Source organism: Bombyx mandarina, chromosome 28 (assembly GCF_030267445.1).
Source record: "Bombyx mandarina strain Sakado chromosome 28, ASM3026744v2".
Classification (NCBI taxonomy): domain Eukaryota; kingdom Metazoa; phylum Arthropoda; class Insecta; order Lepidoptera; family Bombycidae; genus Bombyx; species Bombyx mandarina.
The window spans coordinates 9,378,878-9,403,034 of record NC_143233.1 but is presented as its reverse complement, the minus strand read 5'-3'; the positions used below and the strand labels follow the sequence as shown (position 1 = coordinate 9,403,034).

The 24,157-nt window shown below is 38.9% G+C and overlaps 1 long non-coding RNA gene across 1 annotated transcript in view; it reads left to right on the top strand.

Annotated features, from left to right (window-relative positions):
- The window catches only part of LOC149499730 (uncharacterized), a 255,114-nt gene that overhangs the window by 40,576 nt on the left and 190,381 nt on the right, over nucleotides 1–24,157 (top strand). The window lies entirely within an intron of this gene.

The window sequence follows — 24,157 nt, the reverse complement described above, 5'->3', positions numbered from 1 at the left end:
GGTCAAATTGAGAATAGATTAAATATTGTTGGTCTTTATTAATATTTTTCTATAATGTAGTCTTGGCGAAATTTGTGATTATAGAAGAATCATAATAGTGTACAAACTTACAATTTCAATTAATTATAGTCGAATTTCGACTACTGCGGGACCACTACTTTAGATTAAATATTCCAGAGTCCAGACTTCACTTATGTGTAGATACTAAAATAATTTCTTTTGTTTGGTGATAAATTGAATTCGATCCAAATTTTTTATGGAAATACAGAAAAACGAATGAAATGTGTTAATTTTATCTTTTTGGTGTTTGATAATCTAAATTTTTGCGTAATGTTTTCTTAGTCGTTTGCTATCTTGGCAGTTTCACCTGATGTCGATATTCCTCGCGTACCGCCGCCTTTATTGTGCACTCGTTGCCGGCACCTCCCAGCCCACCTGGTGTAAACTGGTTACTGGAACCCATAGACATCTACGACGCAAATGCGCCACCCACCTTGAGATATAAGTTCTAAGGTCTCAGTATAGTTACAACGGCTGCCCCACCCTTCAAACCGAAACGCACTACTGCTTCACGGCAGAAATATCCGACCAGATAAAGGCATTTATCTGGTAACAGTGATTTGCCGCGCGGTCTTGTCTGGTCAATCATGCGCTGTACTACATGTGATATGCTTACAATAATGACACCCAAATCCAATGATTGGTAATGATAATTGGTATGGTTGGTAAACATATAATTGGTGCTATAACCAAAAAAATGATGAAGTAAAAGACACCCCAAAAGAAGAAACAGAAGAAAAGTCTCCCTATGGCATAGTGCAATGGCTATACTACTGGAGATATGATCTCATGAGGGATGACTTCAGACATACGGCTGGTCGTAAAACTCATTCGAGAACTTACTGCGCCGGACCCACGTAATGTGAGATAAGAGAACGTAGAAGAAGAAATGAATTCCATAGAAAAAAACCTATGAAGACCAACGGGCATGCGGCCAGTCTGATGGTGAGTGCTCGCTGCTATTCATTTACCACAGTAATGCTGAGGGCTCAGCTAAGGCGCTAAGTATCATACAGGATTCTTCCATAACTTTTCTTTTTTTATATCCATCCCTGTTCCCGTTATCTGGGGTCGGGTTTCCTCACTCTACGGCGCCAGGTTGATCTGTCCTGGGTTGTCGGTTTTGGCAATTGGGCTTTCTTGAGGTCTCTTTCGATGTTTGACCACCAGGTCGATGGCGGGCGGCCTCTACCTTTCTTTTGTTCTGGCAAGCCCAATGCGACCTTCACCACATCATCTTCGTCCCGTCTCATGATATGGCCATACCATCTAAGGCAATTTTCCGTCATTTTGTCTGTGATTGATGTGACTAAACAAAGATAATTATTTTTTCTGTTTGTGATTAATACAAAATGCTAGCACCGATTAGTTACTAAGTACCTACTTAACTGTGTGACGTATATTTCTATTTTGTTTCATTCCAGTTCAAACAAAACACGTTCTGTGAAAGACCTAACGAAAATACTGTGAAATAGCGGAGAAAATTCCGATTTTACTGCAAAAATGAAAATGGTTCATACCGTCTAATAAATGCCTTTTTATTGTCACCAGATACGAAACAACATTGTAAGTCGGTACAAAATTTTCGTATGCTTCATTCATTTCAGAGCAATATTCTTTTATTTTGTCGTTTTAATGTTTTCGTTGATCTTTTTAGTCAATAATTGTGAACTTTCACGAGGTGCGGACTGGACGGCTTTTGTCTTTTTACGCTTGGCTTTCTTTTTATACTTCTTGCTTAAATGGGTGAATGAGCTTACGGTCACACGCGTCCATCATAAACACAAAAAGCTCTAGTTTTTACTGGTGGTAGGACCTCTTGAGTCCGCACGGGTAGGTACCATCGCCCTGCCTATTTCTGCCGTGAAGCAGTAATGCGTTTCAGTTTGACAGCTAGGGCAGCCGTTGTAACTATACTGAGACCTTAGAACTTATATCTCAAGGTGGGTGGCGCATTTACGTTGTAGAAGTTTATGGGCTCCAGTAACCACTTAACACCAGGTGAGCTGTGAGCTCGTCCACCCATCTAAGTAATAAAAAAGTAAATAGGCACCACTACGACTCTGCGATGTTCACCCAATAATTTCAAATCCAAATATATATTCGTACATAACTACCCGAACTTTTTTATGATTGTGGTATTACTGGTGGCCTGAAGGCCTTTCCAGTTTCACCAGGACAGGCGGACGAGCAAAGGCTCAGCCAGGAGGGGTGGGATTTGCTAACAACTACCCGAGCGCCTCGAAAGGAGACCTAATAACTCAAGAGTAGCTGCTTCGCGAATTAATCTACTGCCGGATCGGAATCGCGACCCGCTGAGAAGAACCGGCGAGAAACACAGCGGGCTGATGTTTAGCTTAGGTTGTACGTCGAGCTCTTTGGCGAGTTCGACGAGTACGGTTACCGGGGACCCTACTACTAGTGTTATAGCTAAAGGCGTCTATTGTAAGGATTATTAGATCTGACGGATCCGTAAGGATGTGTCTAAGGCATCCACGGTGACTGGTTCCTGCGTGATCAGGATTCTAAACGTTGGCAACAATGTAATGACATTAATAAAAAGTTTTTACCGTAATCTATGTATATTTTGCAAAATCCGAAAAAAATATGTTTATCCAATTAAATTGCTCGCCAGTGTACGACGTGTACAATAGACGTCAGGACCAGCTACCGCGTTCAAGCGCTACTTTCGTTTTATTGTTTCTATTTTGTTATGCAAGCCGTTTTATAACTACGCTTAGATTTTATCGGAATGCACAAAGTCGATTGTTGATTGGTTTGCGATACTTCGATCTCTAGACCGATCAACACTGTATGCGGATCCCAGTTGAAATTCATACCGTTAACGTCTCAATAAAATGAAAATTGAATTATTTTATGAATATCTGGCGTGTGTTGTCTGTTTAGCTGCTAATTTCGTTGCCGGAAAGAGTAAAATAAAGATTATGTGGCCAGAATTTTAGGTTTTTGTGAATAATTTCATGAATTATTTTTGGGATCTCTTCTTCTGCTTCTTCTTCTCTCAATTTTTTTTATCCCATTTATCCATTCAAATCACGAGAGCTCACGGTTGTCAATTTTCATATATCTCTACCATGTTTTATAGCCTGAAAAGGGGAAAAGGCTGTCAATTTCCGTCAGTTGAAACTTAATCTCTTAGGTAGAGAGTAGAGCGATTAAAGTCTCTATGGGATCAAGTTACCAGTTAACACTCGGTGAGTCGGGTTCATTTGACGTTTTAATACAAGTCTTTCAGTTTTGGAGAATTTGATTAAGAATCTGATGTAACGATACAGACGAACAGATATTATAATGAGCCTTCATTAAAAATCTCTTTCGAATTGTTTGCCAATTGATCTCTTCAAACAAATTTACTTAATCTGAATAAAATGAAGGGAGGCCTCTCGTCTGATGGTAATGGATCTCAATCAATCAACGGGACGTGTTACGAATCCCAACAAAGTACTTTATAAGCTTTGTAAGTGCAGAGCTTTCTTGATTAATTCAATTTGTTATTAGAACCTGTTCCACAAAGAAAATTACTTTGGATAATTCAGTGTGTACTCGTGAAACTGAGTTTTGAATGGGAATTAATGTCCTTCTGGTCTGTCTGGAAATGGACAAATGGACTTACGAAAGCTTTTCATAGATTTGAGAGAAAAAATAATGAAAGCTATCGTTTTAAAAGCACGGATTAGTCAGATAGCTTTTTCTTCAGCTCATAAGAATAAGTTTGAAGCTCCAGTTAGAAGAGTGCAATCGCTTTATTATTATTTCTTCGCAATGAAGACTGAGACTAGAATGCCTTACATAGCGACAATCCATATATGCGAACTCAATCCACCTTAAGTACGTTGACACTATCCTCTGATTAGTTTAGGTAAACATTCAGCCTGTCAAGACATTTGGGATGGATGAATTCCCGATGTCCTTGTTGTCTTTTCACCTCTACGGATAGTGGACAACAATGGCCTCAGTCAGGGTCTGCTAATAATTGTCTAAAGACCCGACACTTGGTACACGAGTGGATCTAGTACCGGATCAGAATTGCGATCCGCTGAGTAGATACAGCCAGAAACTAAGTAGGTACCTAATACCTACCTTTTTACTGGTGGTAGGACCTCTTGTGAGTCCGCGCGGGCAGGTACCACCACCCTGCCTATTTCTGCCGTGAAGCACTAATGCTTTTCGGTTTTGAAGGGTGAGGCAGCCGTTGTAACTATACTTGAGACCTTAGAACTTATATCTCATGGTGTGTGGCGCATTTACGTTGTAGATGTCTATGGGCTCCAGTAACCACTTAAGACCAGGTGGGTTGTGAGCTCGTCCACCCATCGAAGCAATAAATAAAAAAAAAGAATAATAATACCTAGATTATGTTCATTTTCGAATTGCCTAAAAATACCGACATCTCTGCGTTCTGTAAATAAAAATAATTATCTAATCATACGTATTACATTCCCTTGTATAGACAGTGCAATGCAATTAGTTCATTTACGTTCAGTGCAGTCTAAATTACCTACAAGGAGTTCACAGAATTGAAAAAATTAAGATAAGGTAATTCATATTTAAATTGGTGGTGGGGATTGGGAGAGGCCTATGCCCAGCAGTGGATGACTGTGGGCTGATGATGATGATGATGATATTTAATTATATTACATTACGCACCTTAGAGATCGAGATGAGGACTGCAGGCTTTACCTGGAGTGATGTCAACTTGTGAGGATCCTATGTATCAGCGGGGTACCCCAGGACTACACTAACCATAACAACATTACTTGAATCCAACTTTTCATTGGTTTTTCAGAAATTGCCTCATAGGGGGTGTACCGGGGAGTTCTCAGGAGTGTCACTTAGAACACTTAAAACACTTCACTAACACTTTAAAATTTCTCAATTCACTTCTTCCGCTTCGCTTCAGGTGATCCGTTCGCTGTTTCGCTTCGAGTAGTTCCGATTACTAACTGACTGCGTGCCATCTCTGCAACGATTTTATGGTCGAGACGAAATCCCTAGAATCGTCGAGAATATTCCACAAAAGTCTAGTATTGTGTGTTTCTGCTATCTGACAATAGATGGCGGTGTACTTCTCGAGCGTTCTAGGTGCTACTATATCCTTCGATATTCGTTAGATTATTCGGCGATAGATGGCGTTACTCTTACCGGCGTAACAATATTTTTTATTAATGCTACTAGTCCATGACGCGCAATTCTTCAGGGCCGAAAAATGCATCACGGCGACTATTTCCCGTGCATACATACATACAATGATGTTTTGTTATTTAGAATGTCCATCCGCATTCGGTGCTCGATGTGAACTCGGTAGGAGTTGCCACTTGAACGAGAACTCATTCTAGAGTTTAATTGTCCATGAACATCTACCCAGACCGACTGTTTGGTCCGTTTTATTACCTGCCTTGGAGTTTCTGTTGCAATCTAATCCTGTTGTGTCTGTCTGTCTATTTTAAACTTTATTGACGTGAATGGTTCTTTTGGATGCTGGACGCTGGACGCTGCTGGATTTTTGGACGAGTGATCTAACTCACGCCCCACCTGGTGTTAAGTGATTATTTGAGCACATAAACATCAACAACAATACCACCACCCACCTTGAGGCCGGAATGTTATGTCTCTGTATAATGGCGGCCGAGCCTTGAAACCAGAACTCATTAATCCTTGGCGGCAGAAATAGGCAGGGCGATGGTACTTACTCTCGGTGGCTCACAAGAAGCGCTAACATCAGTAATTAAGCAAACTATAATTTTAAGGAAGGTAGGTACATGTGGAATGACGTTAAATTTTAAGATAAAATTTTAAATTTTAAGATTACTGGTGGTAGGACCTCTTGGGAGTCCGCACGGGTAGGTACCACCGCCCCGCCTATTTCCGCCGTGAAGCAGTAATGCGTTTCGGTTCGAAGGGTGGGGTAGCCGTTGTAACTATACTGAGATCTTAGAACTTATATCTCGAGGTGGGTGGCGCATTTACGTAGTAGATGTCTATGGGCTCCAGTAACCACTTAACACCAGGTGGGCCGAGAGCTCGTTCATCCATCTAAAAAAAAAAAAGATTCCACTATATATATTTTCGTACATAGATTAACTAATGTAAGGTTAATAATAGGATAAATAATATTAAAGGCATCGGTACATCTGAATGAGAACACTGTATCTGCAACACTCGAGACAATTTTCTTTTCAATTTCCAACTGTCTTTGGTTCTCGCCCGCGGAACAAGGGCGGATATAAGGAAAATATGAGGCTTAAAGTGGATATGCCAGACTGAATTATCGAATATTTTCGGATTTTTCAAATTTCATTATTACTTCGAGCAAATTCTAATAAAAATTGACTCTGTAAATGTAGGATCCATTTTTTAAAGTCCAAAGTATTACTTACAGAAACCATGTTCTTTACTAATATAAAAGTACAAAAAAGTTTCCTACAAACTTATACGTAAAATATTAATTCATTATAATTTGGTGGACACGCTCTGCTGTGCCTAATACTAATTGCATTAAAAACATCAATTTCTTATAACTAGTTGCAAGCCACCTATCTTAAATTAATTACACTATATTAAGTGCCATTCTGATGAATAAGCTATTTTATGAAGTTTCATAAAAAAGCGGTTTGAACGGTGGGGCAGCTGTTGTAACTATACTTGAGACCTTAGAACTTATATCTCAAGGTGGGTGGCGCATTTGCATCGTAGATGTCGGTGGGCTCCAGTAACCACTTAACACCAGGTGGGCTGTGAGCTCGTCCACCCATCTAAGCAATAAAAAAATAAAATAAAATCCGTCTAGTATTTTTGTTCGTGGAAGATTAAGAAACATTTATCCGTCCTCGCAAATTAAAATAGTATTTAATAAATCAGATAACAAGTAAAAAGTAACAATAATAAATCTCAGTAGAATCCAAGGATATACATCGAGATGTGGACAATATTCGTCTGCTAGAACATAGAAGATGTTGGGTATTCCCTAGACCGCACGCCGCACCAATGTATCCATCCTAGCTCAGCTCAAAGTCCGGACTATACTCCCCACCATTTGCCTGCGAAGTATTCTTGAATACTTTGGCCACATTGCAAGGAAAGTCAGTGAGAACTTGGAGAAATTGGTGGTCACTGGAAAGGTTGAGGGCAAGCGACCAAGAGGCAGGAGCTCGACCCGTTGGACAAACCAGATTCGTGCAGCCCTTGATACAACAGTGCACGATGCTCTGCACTCAGCTGCAGATAGGAACAGATGGCGGTGCATTACAAAAAACAAATTGTTTCAAGGCCATGACCACGACCCTCAGTAAGCAGACCCTCAGAAACCGACGCAAGGAGGAGGAGGAGAACATAGAAGTGTGTCTGCCAGACACAACCGTTTTCCCGACCTTGCTGAGTCCTTGATTTCGCTTAGTCCTATTGGTACAGCTGGCAAGGCAGTTAGTTATACTCAGCATTATTAACAAACGGTAGTTCTATAATAGATTTACTTCACTATAGCGTTTAAAATTACGACTTATTGGCAACTCATAGGACTGAAAATCATTATGTTCACTTTGTCTAATACGATTAGACAAATTATTTTAACATAACACCTATTGAATACTGAAGTTTTATTCATTTCAATTTTTTTTTACATCATGTCCGTAGGTACAATTTTTTTATTTTACTTTGTGTATATAAAGTATTATTTTCTACTAGCTGACCCGGCAGACTTCGTAGTGCCTCAATCGATAAATAAAAGACCTAAACTTTTGTATAAAATAAACATAAAACAAACAAAAGGAATCCGTCCGACAGGGGACAATTCAAAGGAAAAACAAAATTGTTTTTTTTATTTAATTCCGAGCATTTTCATATTTATCTACCTTTTAAACCATCTCTGGACTTCCACAATTAATTCAAGACCAAAATTAGCCAAATCGGTTCAGCCGTTCTCGAGTTTTAGCGAGGCTAACGAACAGCAATTCATTTTTATACATATAGATTATTCTATTCTCGGTATTATCCACAATAATCGATCTAAAATCAAAGCGATACGACATCTCAAATTCCCCCTTATGAAGAGTATCGACGAAGATGGAAAACTTTCTGTCTGATTTTATTCGAATAATGTTTTGTGTCATATTTTGTGTTACAGATAGAAAATGCAATCGTCTCGTCCTTATTTTTAATTTAAATTATGTTGTCGGTTTGATTCCTAACTTTAGTTCCACTCTTATTAAATTTATATTAGGTACATTGTGTATTTGTATGCATATTTATAAATGTACATATGTAAGAAAATCTCTCTCTCTCTCTCTCTCCCTCCCTCCCGCTCTCTCTCTCTCTCCCTCCCTCCCTCTCTCTCTCTCTCCTTCCCTCCCTCTCTCTCTCTCTCTCTCTCTCCCTCCCTCCCTCTCTCTCTCTCTCTCTCTCCCTCACTCCCTCCCTCCCTCTCTCTCTCTCTCTCTCTCTCTCTCCTTCTCTCTCTGCCCCTCTCTCTCTCTCTCTCGCTTTATTTTATTTTGGAGTATCAGTGTTTGTATCATGACGGTGGTTTAGCTATGACCGTTGCTGACGTTCTCAAACGACGGTAAACACTTATCATCAGGAGAGCTGTATGCTAGAAGGGAAATAAGAAAAGTGATTTGAAAGTCCTGAACGGTATATAGCGACGTGGTGGTGCTCCGTGCATTACTGAAGTCTGTCGTGGATGGTGACTAATCTTCAGCCGAAACGCGAACCCGTTACGCTAAAGCACTAAATAATAATAATAAAGATTTATAAAAAAGAAAACTGACTCCAACAAAATAAGAATATTATCAATATAGTTAAAGATAAAAAAAGATGTATGGTGTCGTGGTACACCGGATAGGAACGAAGTTCCTTATTATAAAAATATTAATTTTAAATTCTGCTCGAGGTATAAAAGAAATAAAACTGGAGGTTTCGCAACAAACCACGGTCATTCGGTAACGTGCGAACTTATTATGGTACACTTCATTCACGGTTGTTTGCATAAGAGTTAGTGTATTGCGCAAACGAACGCTCTGAGATCGTGGTCAATGAATGATAAAAAAATATGTTATTTTTTGTACGTTATTACAAAGTTAAGTCGTACACTGTGTGCATTACTAATAAAAATCTTACGTTACGGACGTTTTTTCCCGGTTAGGGTACCCCTCCGCATCGTCCCAAAATATGCATTATTGTTATAATAATACCTGGGAACAAATCACGCACGATCATCCCGCCTCAATTTAGGATTTCATACGTTATGGGTACCAATCAAATCAAATCAAAAAAAAAATATTCAACATAAATGAAAGTACATACTTGTTGAACGTCAAAAAGAACTACCGCCAATTCACGAGAACTAGCCTCCTGAGAAGAACTGGAAAGAAACTCAGCGGGCATGTCTTTTTTCTCCTGTTTTTTTTAATATTAGATTTTTTTTTAATATTAATTTTTACAATGAGTATTATAACGTAACAATTATTGCAATATTGAAATGCCCGGAGCGAGCAACTCATTCCCACTTTGTGCAATCTTCTAGTACCACAGGTACATATAGTTATATACGTTTAAATATATGCATACATAGATAATAAGCACTCAGACAAACAAACAAATCAACACACTATAATATTTGCCCGATGCGGGAATCGAACCCACGACCCTCGACGCAACAGACAGTGGCGCTAATTACTGCACCACCAAGTCAGTAATAATTAGGGAACTTAACTTATAAATACTTATAAATTAAACTTATAAATTTGAATAGAACTAGAGGTCCCGCAGTAGTCGAAATTCGACTATAATTAATTGAAATTGTAAGTTTGTACACTATTATGATTATATTTTATACTTCTATAATCACAAATTTCGCCAAAACTATATTATAAAAAAGATTAACAAAGACAAACAATATTTAATCTATTCTCAATTTGATAACAGACGTCAAGAAGAAAAGTTTGACAATAAATAGTTACAGTATACATGCGTATGTGCGTCAAATACATGGTATGTACTGTGTGTAATGTTTTCTTTATTGATTTAATGTATCTTTTGTGCATTATTTAAAAAAATATTAGCATTGTGCACTTCTTCTCTACATTCTCTATAAGTGTGGAAAATTTCATACTCCTCCGTCCGCGCAATTTTCGTAAAAAAGGATACAAAGTTTTTGCTTCACGTATTAATATATAGATTACATAAGAAACACCTGCCAAATAATTAGTCGGTTTACCTAGAAGAAAAAACAATCGAATTTAGAACCTTCCTTCTTTCTCTGAAGCCAATAAGAATCAATTCTATTTGAATAAAAAGTAATTACGAAAATTACGTAACGTATTTCCATTGTTTTTTTGTAAACAGAGCTAAGGAGAATGAGTGTCTTAAAAAAGGCAGCGCGACTCTAATTTGATTTCGTGAAAGTAATAAGGGAGTTCAATCGCTGCTGTTTGCAATGTTTTCCTGTAAACAACCCGCTGATAATCGTTTTGTTTTTTCCCATTTATGTAAGCAACGCTACCGGGGATTGGCGTAATAATAAACACCAATTTCCTGGTACTCTTTTTTGCCACGTACCATCCGACTATGGAATGAGCTCCCCTCCACGTTGTCTCCCGAGCGCTATGACATGTCCTTCTTCACAAGAGGCTTGTGGAGAGTATTAAGCGGTAGGCAGCGGTTTGGCTCTGCCCCTGGCATTGCTGAAGTCCATGGGCGACGGTAACCACTCACCACCAGGTGGGCCGTATGCTCGTCTGCCTACAAGGGTAACAAAAAAAAACTCAAAGTTGTTTTTTCGAAGCTCTCATCTCAATGGTATCAGAAGGATATATGGCGCGCGTGGGTGATGTGATTTGAACATGCAACCGACACTTAGACGTGAGTAATTTAGCTGCGTGCGTGTGGGAGCTGTGGGTAGACAAAGGTCTCAATGCGCTGATGATTAATTGTGAAGGCTGCAATTGTTCCATTGCAGGTCACCAGTTTGGTAGGTTTTACGACGAAGGAAGATCTTCCACAGAGCGAGTGTGCTTGGTAGACCGACGGTCCGAATTTTGTTGTTCGGAACTTGTATATGAGCAAGCTTATCTTGTAAATGTAGTGAGTGAGATTCAGGCATCTGTCAAATATCTTGACTGGTGGTAAGACCTCTTGTGAGTCCGCACGGGTAGGTACCACCACCCCGCCTATTTCTGCCGTGAAGCAGTAATGCGTTTCGGTTTGAAGGGTGGGGCAGCCGTTGTAACTAAACTTGAGACCTTAGAACTTATATATATACATGGCGCATTTACGTCGTAGATGTCTATGGGCTCCAGTGACCACTTAACAACAGGTGGGCTGTGAGCTCGTCCACCGATCTAAGCAATAAAAAAAAGAAAATTAAGTTCTGTGATGGCTTCCCGCCACAGACATTTCATGAATCCAGATCGGATTTAGTTCCTGGCGAGATACGAATGTGATATTGTGATCTCGACTGTGTGGTGTCGGCGTAGACAAGCACCACACCAACTCCTCTCGTGGGAGTCCTCGAGTATGTCCAGGATGTACCTACGCCTGACTATAGATGGTTGAGGAGAACGATGTACTTGTGAGGTAATAATACCTCCCACCACAAGTAACAGTGATGTTGTTGGGCTCTAGTCTTTTTTTTTCTTTATTGCCTGTGTAGGCAAACGAACATACGGCCCACCTGATGGTGAGTGGTTACCGTCGCCCATGGACATCAGCAATACCAGGGGCGGAGCCAAGGCGCTGCCTACCGCTCAATACTCTCCACAAGCCTCGTTTGAAGAAGGTCATGTCAAAGTCTTCAATGAAGCACCTTAGTTCAAAGTTCAAGGAATCCATCACTTCCCCTGGATACCCTAAAGGGTTACTTTTCAAACATTAAGCCGTCCATAACACAAAACGGACCATTTTCATGCGAACCACGTTTATTTAGTCAGACAACGAAATGAAAGGTAAATATTGTCTCGGGTTAGCTTTTCAAATTCGGATGCGCTTTTACGCTCTGCGAAATCTACTGTATTTCCGTTACTAAAAGCTCTCGTTCATTATTGTAGTCATCAGTATGCTGTGCATATTAATATACATAAATCACTAATTATCCAAATAGGCTAATTAAGCCCGCTGAGTTTGTTTCGCCGGTTCTTCTCAGGGCTGTGGCTTTTTTTGGAACCGGTGGTAGAGTTAACATTGTTATTTGTATTTTGACATTCAACAAGTGTGTCATACTGACATCTAAGTTGAAATAAATGATTTTGAATTTGAATTTGAATCTAAACAACTAATTCAGAAAGTGTATTTGATTAATCTCAGTACTTTGCGATCAAATTTAAGATATTTTCTTGCATACGTACATATGCTAATAAGTATACAGCCCCATTGGTAATCTCACACAGAAAAAAAAGATGTCTGGTGTCGTGGGACACCGGATAGAAACTAGACATGTGTAAGTAATGCGAGTGATATTACTCCGGTAATATTACTCTACGATGTAATGCAACATCACACATTACGCGAAGGAAACAAACATCACACTATCACCCAACATGTTTCTTTCTTTGTCGTGTAATGTTGCTTAATACACGAACGGAACCGAGCGAGCGAGACAGACCGATCGACCAAAATAAATGAGCAAGCGACACGGAATTATTCCTAGTGATTTTGAACCGTATACCCTGGCCGCTAGGTACATTTTTATACCTATGGTATGTCTGAATTTTAATATAGGTAGGTATTTGTTTATATTTTTCATGCGGCCAGCCAGTAGTTCCCCGCAAGTAGTTATTTAATTTTTAATTCGCAACTTTTGTAAAATCGCTAGTCGCTCGTAATTGTTTAGTAATATTTCATATTAATTTTTGTGTTTAAATTACTTAAGCACTTGTTTGAAAATAGTTTTATTATTTGTTTTAATGCGTGTTTAATAAGTGAAAGAAAGAACGGCGTCTAAATGAAAGTACAGTCCTCTTTGGATGCACTTTGAGGAGACCGCGCCGAAACAATGCATCTACTGCTCTCGTATATTAACATTATTGTCGAGCTCAATTTGCAGTCTAAGTCGCCATATGAAATCCGTTCATCCCGCAATAAATTATATTAAGTAAAAAATTAAATTATTATATTATTAAGTAAGTCAATCTCTGTCAAGTAATACACTACTGTAATGACACACCCGAATCATTACCTAAGTGATGTGTATGAACACATCACTTAAGTAATGATTCGGGTGTATAGTATTAGAAACGAAGTTCCTTATTATAAAAATTTAAATTTTAAGTTCTATACGAGGTATAAAGAAAATAATTATTCGGGTATACATTTTTATTATGATTTTTTTATTAAAAAAAATGAAAATAATCGCAAGTGTCAACCACACCGCAGTGCAATGGAGCAGCCTTGCCCTGGGGGAACCGCGTGCATGATCGCGGTATTCCTACGCCAGGTAATTATAATTTAACAAGAGAAATACGAGAACCTCTATCAACTGTGTAACATCTCGTCACCGCGATTCAGGAATTGTTGCATTTACGTGTAGCGACATCTGTTGATAGCAAACTAAATAGAAAAATCTTACATTACGGACGTTTTTTCCCGGTTAAGGTACCCCGCCGCATCGTCCCACAAGGAACTTCGTTCCAAAAACAAGATAAGTATTTATCGATTTAAAGGATTCTCGAAGCGCTTTTATTTACAAATTATTTTGAGTATCTGTAACAGCATTATCATCATCGGCTTCCGCTTATTGTCAAATGGGCAATGAGTTCTTCTGGAACTTTTATCTAATAACTCATACCGTTCACTCTTTCTATGTAGACATGTAAGAAACACAAGAGTGAAACAATTGATACATATTAATTGTTTTTTGACTAGTCTAGGACTATAGTGCCATCCGGTTGATGATACCCGGGGCTTATGAAACTTGATTGAATAATTCGTTCCAGACTCCAGTATATGTTCAGCAATAGAAGATTAGTGTCTTTCATTACTAACAGCAAATTTAAAAAAAAAAAATACGCTAAAGATTCTCGTTTTTTATTTTTACTGGTGGTAGGACCTCTCCGCGCGGGTAGGTACCACCACCCTGCCTATTTCTGCCGTGAAGCGGTAATGCATTTCCGTTTGAAGGGTGGGGCAGCCGTTGTAATTATACTTGAGACCTTAGAACTTATATATCAAGGTGGGTGGCGCATTTACGTCGTAGATGTCTATGGGCTCCAGTAACCACTTAACACCAGTCGGGCTGTGAGCTCGTCCAACCATTTAAGCAATAAAAAAAAACAGCAAATTAAAAAAATGCAAAAGATTCTCGTTTTGAACTTCGCTGATGAATAAATCTAGAAATAAGGCTAATTAGGACTTCCTTCTCTGAGCTTGAAAGCTACAGTTTTCGTACAAACTTTCCGCAAACCGACCAAATTTTTATTTATTCTTATAATTTAACGAAGTTACTATACTTCGTTCGCGACATTAGGTTAAAGAGACTTCCTTGGAACGTACGTAATTTGAGTATCGGGAGAAGATCTTCAATTTTTTTTTGCTTTCATCGGCAAACAAGCATATAGCCCAACTGATGTTGTTCATGTTTGCTTTTTTACTGGTGGTAGGACCTCTTGTAAGTCCGCGCGGGTAGGTAAGTGGCTACCGGAGCCCATAGGCAACTACACCGTAGATGCCGTCACCCACCTTGAGATAATCTAAGATCTCACTTAATAGTATAACGGCTGCCCCGCCTTTCAAACCGAAACACTTTACTACTTCATGGCAGAAATAGGCAAGACATTCCACCACCAGTAAACCACAATGTAGATGATGCCACCCACCTTGAGATATGAGTTCTAAGATTTCAGTATAGTACAACAAAATTCCTCATGGTATTATCTGTATCCCTGATAACACGATCTGTCTACACTTAATGCGATAAGGATCAGCGAAACAAATTATAATTTGCTACAGAAGGGCGCAATATTTCTGCCCCACTTACTTCAGCAGTCCCGAAGGGTTAACTCGGCTGGAACTAAAGTGACACAGTAAAAATGAATTTAGGGCACTATTACCAATAAATTTGGATCGCACGCCCTCGGGACCCGACTCTATTACAGTCAGAGTTGAATAAGAAATAAACATTCTCTCTTGCTATGTGCTTTACTTTTAAGCTGCTTTCAGACTACGCTAAAATATAATAGAGTTACACCGGTAAGAGTAACGCCATCTATCGCCGAATAGTCGAATGAATATTGAAGGATCTAGTAGCGTCTAGAGCGCTCGAGACGTACAACGCCATCTATTGTCAGAAAGCGGAAACACAATAATGGACTTGTGTGGAATATTCTCGACGATTCTAGGGATTTCGTCTCGACTATAAAATCGTTGCAGAGATGGCACGCAATCAGTCAGTAATCGGAACTACTCGAAGCGAAACAGCGAACGGATCACCTGATGCGAAGCGGAAGAAGCGAATTGAGACTTTTAAAGCGTTTGTTGAGTGTTTTAAGGGTTCTAAGTGTTGAATACAGTTTTTAGTTGTACTTTGGTGGAATTTTATTTATCCCGAACCCCAGTGCGTAACAATAGCATATAGAATATAGCTCATAGAACAACAATATCGTGCACCATACATTTTTATGGACACTTTCATACTGTACTGTACTATATATTATTGGCTAAGTATACGCTACTATACTATATGGCACTATAGTATAGCGCAGTCTGAAAGCAGTCTTATAGTCACATAATAGAGGAAGATATCAGCGCGGTTACTGAAATTCACAGATCGGCGCCAATTTTTTTTCCGTATATATCTGTTTGTTTGATTGTATTGGTCGTAATACAACAACCTTGTTGAATTTCAATCATGTATTATCAAAACTGCCAGAATTTGATATTGTTACGCCGGCAAGAGCAACGCCATCTATCGTCGAATAATAGAAACGAATATCAAAAGAACTAGTAATATCGAGAACGCTCGAGAAGTACAATGCCATCTATTACCAAATAGCGGAAACACATATCGAAACTACTCGACTTGTGAGGAATGTTCTCGATAATTATAGGGATGTCGTATCGAATATAAAAGCGTTGCAGAGATGACGCGAAGGTAGTTAGTAATCGGATCTACTCGAAGCGAAACAGCGAACGGATGACCTGAAGCGAAGTTGAAGGAGTGAACTACGAGTTGTAAGGTGCTCTGTGAATATTATAAGTGAATAGAGTTTTAATTTGTACTTTGGTGGAACTTTTATTTATCCCGAACCCTAAAGCGTAACAATATTTATTTAATTGCGTTGAGGGGTGGGTGAGCTCACGGCCCAGCTGGTGTTAAGTGGTCCATAGACGTCAACAACTTAAACGTCGCACCCACCTTGAGACATGAGTTCTAAAGTATCCGTTTTTTTTAATAGTACAACGGCAGCCCCACCCTTTAAGCCGAAACGCATTACTGCTTCAGGGCAGAAATAGGCAGGGTGGTCCTATCCGTGCGGACTCACAAAAATTCCTACCACCAGTAAATAAGATTATGTCAACTGTCGGTTGCTCTGTCTTTTCAGGAAAAATTATCATGTAAAATTATAGCGTGCCAAAAGCGACTTAGAACTCTTATATCAAGTTGGGTGGTAGCATTTACGTTATAGATGTCTATAAGACTTCGGTTACCACATAATACCAGGTGGGCTGTGAGCTCGTCTATCCACCCATTTATGCAATAAAAATAAAAATTCGCATCAATATGAAGATTTATCGACTTTAATTAAATCAATCAACATTCTCGAAGCGTCTCAGTTGTTACTGTTCCAAGAGTCGAACTTGCTACCCACGACTGAGTAGTTGGGTTAGTGTGACTCTCAAAGCGTCATCTAGTTTGTCCTGACGACATCAATGCACTTAAACGTCACGTCGCAAAACCGCCAACGAAATTCCGAATTCTCTTCACAATTACGACATGGAACTCAACGGAAACTTCAAAGACAAATTTGATATTCGTAAAACGTAAAACAATTAATTTGATTACGTCAATTCGAACTCACGTAATACCGGTTATTATATAAGTTTAATACAATTAGTTGAATTTGACGGGATCGGGTATAATGCGGCCAACTTATTAAATTCCTCAGTTCGTGTCACGCCAAACAAATTAATTAGGACAGTTAATTTTTGGTATTAATTTATAATTCGAGAGACATGTGCTAAATCTAGAAGATATTGTGGGCGATCTCGGATAAGGAGTCAGATTTTAATGTTTGGATAGATATACGACAAAGGGAAGATCTTCCACCGAGCGGGTGATATTGCTCGGTAGACCGACGGTCCGAATGTTGTAGTTCGGAACTTTTATATATGCGCTTTATCTTGGAAATGTCGTAAGCGAGATTCAGGCATCTGTCAATTATCTTGCGTTGTATGATAGCTACCCGCTGCTACAAATGCTTACACAAATAAATCCCTCTTATCTGTCCCATGATTTAGTAAGAGAAAGAGATTGAAGTACGAAATGACACTAATAAAAATCCTGAAGTTTTATTATCATTACGAGTGTTTTTTATATCTCTAAAAAGTATGCGGGTTTTTTTTTTAAGGTATTTGGTATTCGCGGTCAAAACGAGTTTCTCCGATACTCATAACATAGCTGAACACCATACTCGTAAACCGGTCACTTGCGACGAAGGAACCGACGAGTAAATTAAACCACAGACACAGCCCACTGAGTTTCTCGCCGGGCCTTCTCAGTGGGTCGCGTTTCCGATCCGGTGGTAGATTCTGGAAACTCGGCTCTTGCTAGAGTTCGTGATAGTAACGTCGTCAGGTTTTAGCCCCGTGAGCTAGCCTACTAGCTCGGCGAATCTAGAATAACCCCTCGAGGTAACTAGTCTTAGAAAGGGTAGGAAAAAAAAAACTTGTTCAATGTAGAACTTGTATTCTACGCAATGTAAGACAAACAGATAAACAAAGCAAACATTTGTGTTACATTGCGGGTTCACGAAAATCGAACTTATTATTAACCGATACAAATCATGTTTCGGGAATTGAATGTAGAATTTGTTTTTCTTTATTTCTAGCAAAGTGTGGGGGATTTGTAATACTATCAGATAATGCACAAAATGCCCACAAAGGGCGTTACCCTATATTACCCGCGTCGGTAACTGCCGGTTGGCGAACGTAGTATACTTTTAGAGATTCTGCTCATTCTCCGCTTAATTCCTTGCTCGATTTTTACAATATCTGCGGATTATAGGCAACACCATCAAATACCAAGAAGGATTTGCTAACGCTTCCTGAAATTACATTCGTATCTCTGTAATGAGTTGGCTTAATCAGATTTTAGCATGTTTATTTGCTTTAGACTCATATAGTCAAAGCCGTATTCCGTTTCAAATCATGAAATGTGTTTCGATCCACAGTGCATGTGAAGACAGTATAGTCAAACTTTGTTCAGTACTATTCGTCTCTTATTGAATAATATTGACATGGCACGCATCTTTTTCCTCTCGGCCTTATTCCATATTTTATGCGGTCGGTGCAGTATGTCCATGCAGCATGGGGATTTAGCATTCATACAACTGCATATACTGGAAGATCGCTTACTATTTCACAGGTTGTTTGGAACCACTGTCTAAGAAAGGAGTTTCCTCTACGCTTCGTACCACACGTGTCATGAGGAATATTCCGAAGAATTGCTCAGAATAACCCCGTTTTCTTCTTTTACTTGGCCACACCTCTTGGCCTTCCATAAGGGGATCGACAAACAATTGCCCGTGATTTCGATCCCTAGGACCGTTTCTTGGGATTACACCGCCTCATAAACTAACTATTGTTACTCAATAGAGCCAGAGTTCATTTGCAAGAGCATCCTCAAAATTGTCGTGCAAGTTGAAACTGAAGGTAAACAAAGTAAGCCTTAAAACTTCTGCCTTGAACTAATTCTGCGTTTCCGTGGAACGGGTAGGGAAATCATCGTATTATCTTTGGACCCGCGATGTGCTCTCAACATCCTCAGACCGTCAAGTCCCATATACCCCGCGTGCCTCCTAGGCGCGGACACGTCGAAGGAAGAGGCCACCAGCACGAACTGGTGGTAGGTACCACCACCCTGCCTATTTCTGCCGTGAAGCAGTAATGCGTTTCGGTTTGAAGGGTGGGGCAGTCGTTGTAACTATACTGAGACCTTAGAATTTATATCTCAAGGTGGGTGGTACATTTACGTTGTAGATGTCTATCGGCTCCAGTAACCACTTAACACCAGGTGGGCTGTGAGCTCGTCCACCCATCTAAACAATAAAAATAATAATAATAATAATTAAAAAAAAATATTTTAACTACTATTTATCAAACGTTTTTTAATATTCAATGCGTTCTATGAAAAGCACTCAACGCGGTTTACGCACAGTTAACCGGCATTGCACCACATTATTAATTCTGATTATTTCGATTCGAATTCCCGGGATGAGTGAGTTGATCTTGCGCAAACATCGGCTCCATAATTCGCTTTGAAACCGAGCTCCGTGGATAGCTTCGCAAATATGGCTTCGACCGCATATATGTTATTACAGATGCTAAATGTAAGTTAATTGTAGGTTTGTGTACCGCGATCGCACAAGAATGCTCTGCGACAGAAATGGGATTCTTCTTTGTCGTACGCACTCTTGGTAGAGTGGTCGTGGTCATCATTTCTTCTATATCTCAAGGTGGGTGGTACATTTACGTTGTAGATGTCTGTGGGCTCCAGTAACCACTTAACACCAGGTGAGTTGTGAGCTCGTCCACCCACCTAAGCAATAAAAAAAACGAAAAATGAAAAAAAGACAGTCATTGTATTGGCGCGCCTGAGACTAATTACCTTTTGTCGTTAGACCGTCAGCACTATTCACCGGCATGGTCTTAGCCCATTTTGCACCTCTGTTCACCCAGATACTATGACTCAAACAATTTTCACTGGACACGACCGCATTTTTGTTACGAATTTTTTACACTCAGCAGTTTCTGCGAAGCGACGCAACGCTTAAAATCTGCGCTTTAAAACGTTAGTACGAGCTTTTAAGGCGAAGCTTTGAGGTATATTTATGTCGCATTAAAGTTTTTATTTTTATTATTTGAAATTGTAAAGAACATTTTGTTCTTCTGCTTAGAAAGTGCTTTTTGCATAGTGAGAAGAAGCTAAACCTTATAAATCTTCATCTTCGTCATAACGAGGTCTCAACTCGTAACGAACTTTTTTATTTATTGCTTATATGGGTGAACGAGCTCACAGCCCACCTGGTGTTAAGTGGTTACTGGAGCCCATAGACATCTACAACGTAAATGCGCCACCCACCTTGAGATATAAGTTCTAAGATCTCAGTATAGTTACAACGGCTGCCCTACCCTTTAGACCGAAACGCATTACTGCTTCACGGTAGAAATAGGCAGGGTGGTGGTACCTACCCGTGCGGACTCACAAGAGGTCCTACCACCAGTAATACCACTCATAACGAACTCGTCAACTTGGCATAGTTATCTTCTTTTATGTGCCTCTTCCATTGTGATTCCACCTTAGAGCAATGGCAGCAACTTGGCTCTGCCCCTGGCATTGCTGACGTCCATGAGCAACGGTATCCACTCACCATCAGGTGGGCCGTATGCTCGTCTGCCTACATGGGCAATAAAACAAAAAAAAATAGATTTCATGGTGGATGGCGACATTTATTTTGCGATATTTATGGACTACAGCATTACGATTTAAGACCAGATAAATTGCGCCTGAATTCCAAATCACACATCTCTATAGCGCTACTGAGTTCCGGTTTGAAGAGAAGGGCAGTGGTTGTACTATAGAACTGAGACGTAGCGCCTAAGTTTCAAGATGGTGGCAAAATTTTAGATTGTCGTTTTCTATACGGGCTCCAATAATTACTTAACATCAGATGTCCTATGAGCTCGCTAACGAATTGAAGTATTACCGTGTCGAAAGGTAAGATCAACTATTACAGAACTACAAAACAAAACCGGATAATATTTGCTTTTATCCGGTTCGTTTTTATAAAGAAGCTTCGCCTTAACACTAGAGGACTAAAACCGTGCATAATTAATATCTCTGAGCGGACACACGTTGCATATTCATGAGATAGACGACTCAGCGTGAAACTAGATTATATTATGTCTTTCTGGCTAATTTTTTCTCTGTTTTGATACTTAGTTCAATATGTTATAATACTTTTAGATTAGCTCACGTTAGCTTAAGTAGTATGATAATGCCTATGCCTATATACAGTAAATGTAATTCAAAATTAGACTTTATGACTCATGTTCAAGGTTGGTTTTAGTACCCGGTCCGGTATTATATTTAGAATTATCAGGGTTCATTGGAACAGCTCAAATCTGGGTATACTCATTATTTGCCAGCCTTCCCTACTACGAGTATTCTATTAGTGTACCAAGCCCCGTCGGCTAAGTAAATAATTAAAAAGTATCTATATATTAATACGTGAAGCAAAAACTTTGTATCCCTTTTTACGAAAATTGCGCGGACGGAGGAGTATGAAATTTTCCACACTTATAGAGAATATATAGAAGAAGTGCACAATGTTAATATTTTTTTTAAATAATGCGTAAAAGATACATTAAATCAATACAGAAAACATTACACACACCACATACCATGTATTTGACGCACACACGCATGCATGGGTACTATTTATTGTCAAACTTTTGTTCTTGACGTCTGTTGTCAAATTGAGAATAGATTAAATATTGTTTGTCTTTTTTAATATTTTTTATAGTGTAGCCTTGGCGAAATTTGTGATTATAGAAGTATAAAATACAATCATAATAGTGTACAAACTTACAATTCCAATTAATTATAGTCGAATTTCGACTACTGCGGGACCTCTAGTTTCTTTATAAAACTTCCGACACTTTCGTCCAATCGAAATTTGTATGATACTTGATACCAATTTGACATGTCGTCTTCTCGCATTAAAAATGTGTAATCTCAAAACTTACTAATCTTACAGGAGAGTGTTCTAAAGGTTTAACATGTAATATTTTTAATATTAATCATATTTGCAACATTTATTTTTTATTTTTCACCAGTGACATTATCTGTCTTTTAAAGTAAGATAAAATTATGTATTATTATAAATTTTGTTAATAGTAGTCAAAACATAGGTAAACTAAAAAAAAAAAAAACTAATACTAAACTACGCTCTTTTGACAGTATTTATGAGAAAAATACTGGTGATACTAAATGTTTACGCATATTAACTCGATTTCGAATATTTTTGGAAATTTTACACTTTTAATGCGAAAAGGCGATATTCTTTATTTATTTATTTATTCAACTTAATGCGCATAAGTACAATGGCGGACTTAATGCCTGAGGCATTCTCTACCAGTCAACCAAGGGTGGTGTAGAGAATCCTGTGGTAGGTGCATAACTTAATGTGAAACAACCAAACTACCTTATACAATATACAAACACATACACGGTATATATATATCGACGCTTGAAAGGCAAAAGTGACTAAGCGACAATAACTGCTTTGTACATAGATGATAGGCAATAACCAGTTTCGATGTGCAAAAAAAAATATTTCTAGGTCTATTAAAATCATTTCAATCCTACAGCTACTAGCTAGATTCTACTACAGCTAGATTCGTTAAAATAAATGTTGTTTTCAGGTATTTCAACTTTAAATTAGTCTACTGTAAAGTTCACGCATTGTCGCTTAGTCATGTTTGCCTTTCAAGCGTCGAATTATATATATATTTATTTATTTATTTATTTTTATTTATTTAAGGATTACCGACAGGGTTTACAGTAAGACATAAAATAACATTGACATGTATAGAGCAATTGATAACTGCAACTCTAATTATAGAATATTTATATTATAATTATATAAATATAATCACACAAATAATTAAATAATATTACGTTTGCACTGTTATGTTTTTGACCGACTTCATACATCATTCAAGAATAGCGTTAAGAAATAATCATATGTCACGATGGTGGATGATTCCTGGTGATTTGACGTAATGGACTCCCAACTGGTACCTAAATTGACCTATTTCAAGGTTTCAAAGGTAAGAAGGCGGTGAAGCTAGCTCGCTAATTTGCATACCTGACGTGGATAACAAAAGATACGTTTCCAATTCAACTTTTGTATGAAACTGGTGGTAGGACCTCTTGTGAGTCCAGGCGGGTGAGTACCACCGCCCTGCCTATTTCTGCCGTGAAGCAGTAATGCGTTTCGGTTTGAAGGGTGGGGCAGCCGTTGTAACTATACTGAGACCTTAGAACTTATATCTCAAGGTGGGTGGCGCATTTACGTTGTGGATGTCTATGAGCTCCAGTAACCACTTAACACCGGGTGGGCTGTGAGCTCGTCCACCTATCTAAGCAATAAAAAAAAATCGCAGAAAAAAACCAACTATTCGAATAGCAAAAAACCGGATAATCAAGAAACGCCCGGTTTTTCTCCCTAAAAGGACTCTAGGCTTCTAAAACGTCCGCTTTGATCACGTAATGGCCTTTTTCCTTTGACAGACACACTCCATTTACGTTAAGAATCGCACGTCAAAGATAATTACGTGATTTGTTAATCTTTGTATACAACAGAGAACTTGTTTTTAAGGGAAACAAAATTAATAATTCCCCTTGATTCAATAATCTTCATTGAAACTGTTGGTATTATCAATTTTGTCAAAGAAAACTAAAGATATTCTTGTAGTTTTTGAATTGGTCGTTCCCTAAATGATGAGACGTCCGGTGCATTCGTATGTAGTGATGCATCGGTGCGCGAATCCCACCGGCAGGTACCCATTTTTTCCAATGAAATACGTACTTAACAAATGTTTACGATTGACTTCTGCGTTGCGAAATTTGCTTTATCACTGGTGGTAGGATTTCTTGTCTGCACGGATAGGTACCACCGCCCTGCCTATTTTTGCCGTGAAGCAGTAATCGGTTTGAAAGATTGGGGCAGCCGTTGTAGTGTTAAAAGTGAGACCTCAGAGCTCATGTCTCAACGTGGATCGCGGTATTTACGTTATAGATGTCTGTGGACTCCAGTTAACTTCACTTACCGTTTTACATCAAGTGGGACTTGGACTCCTCCATCCA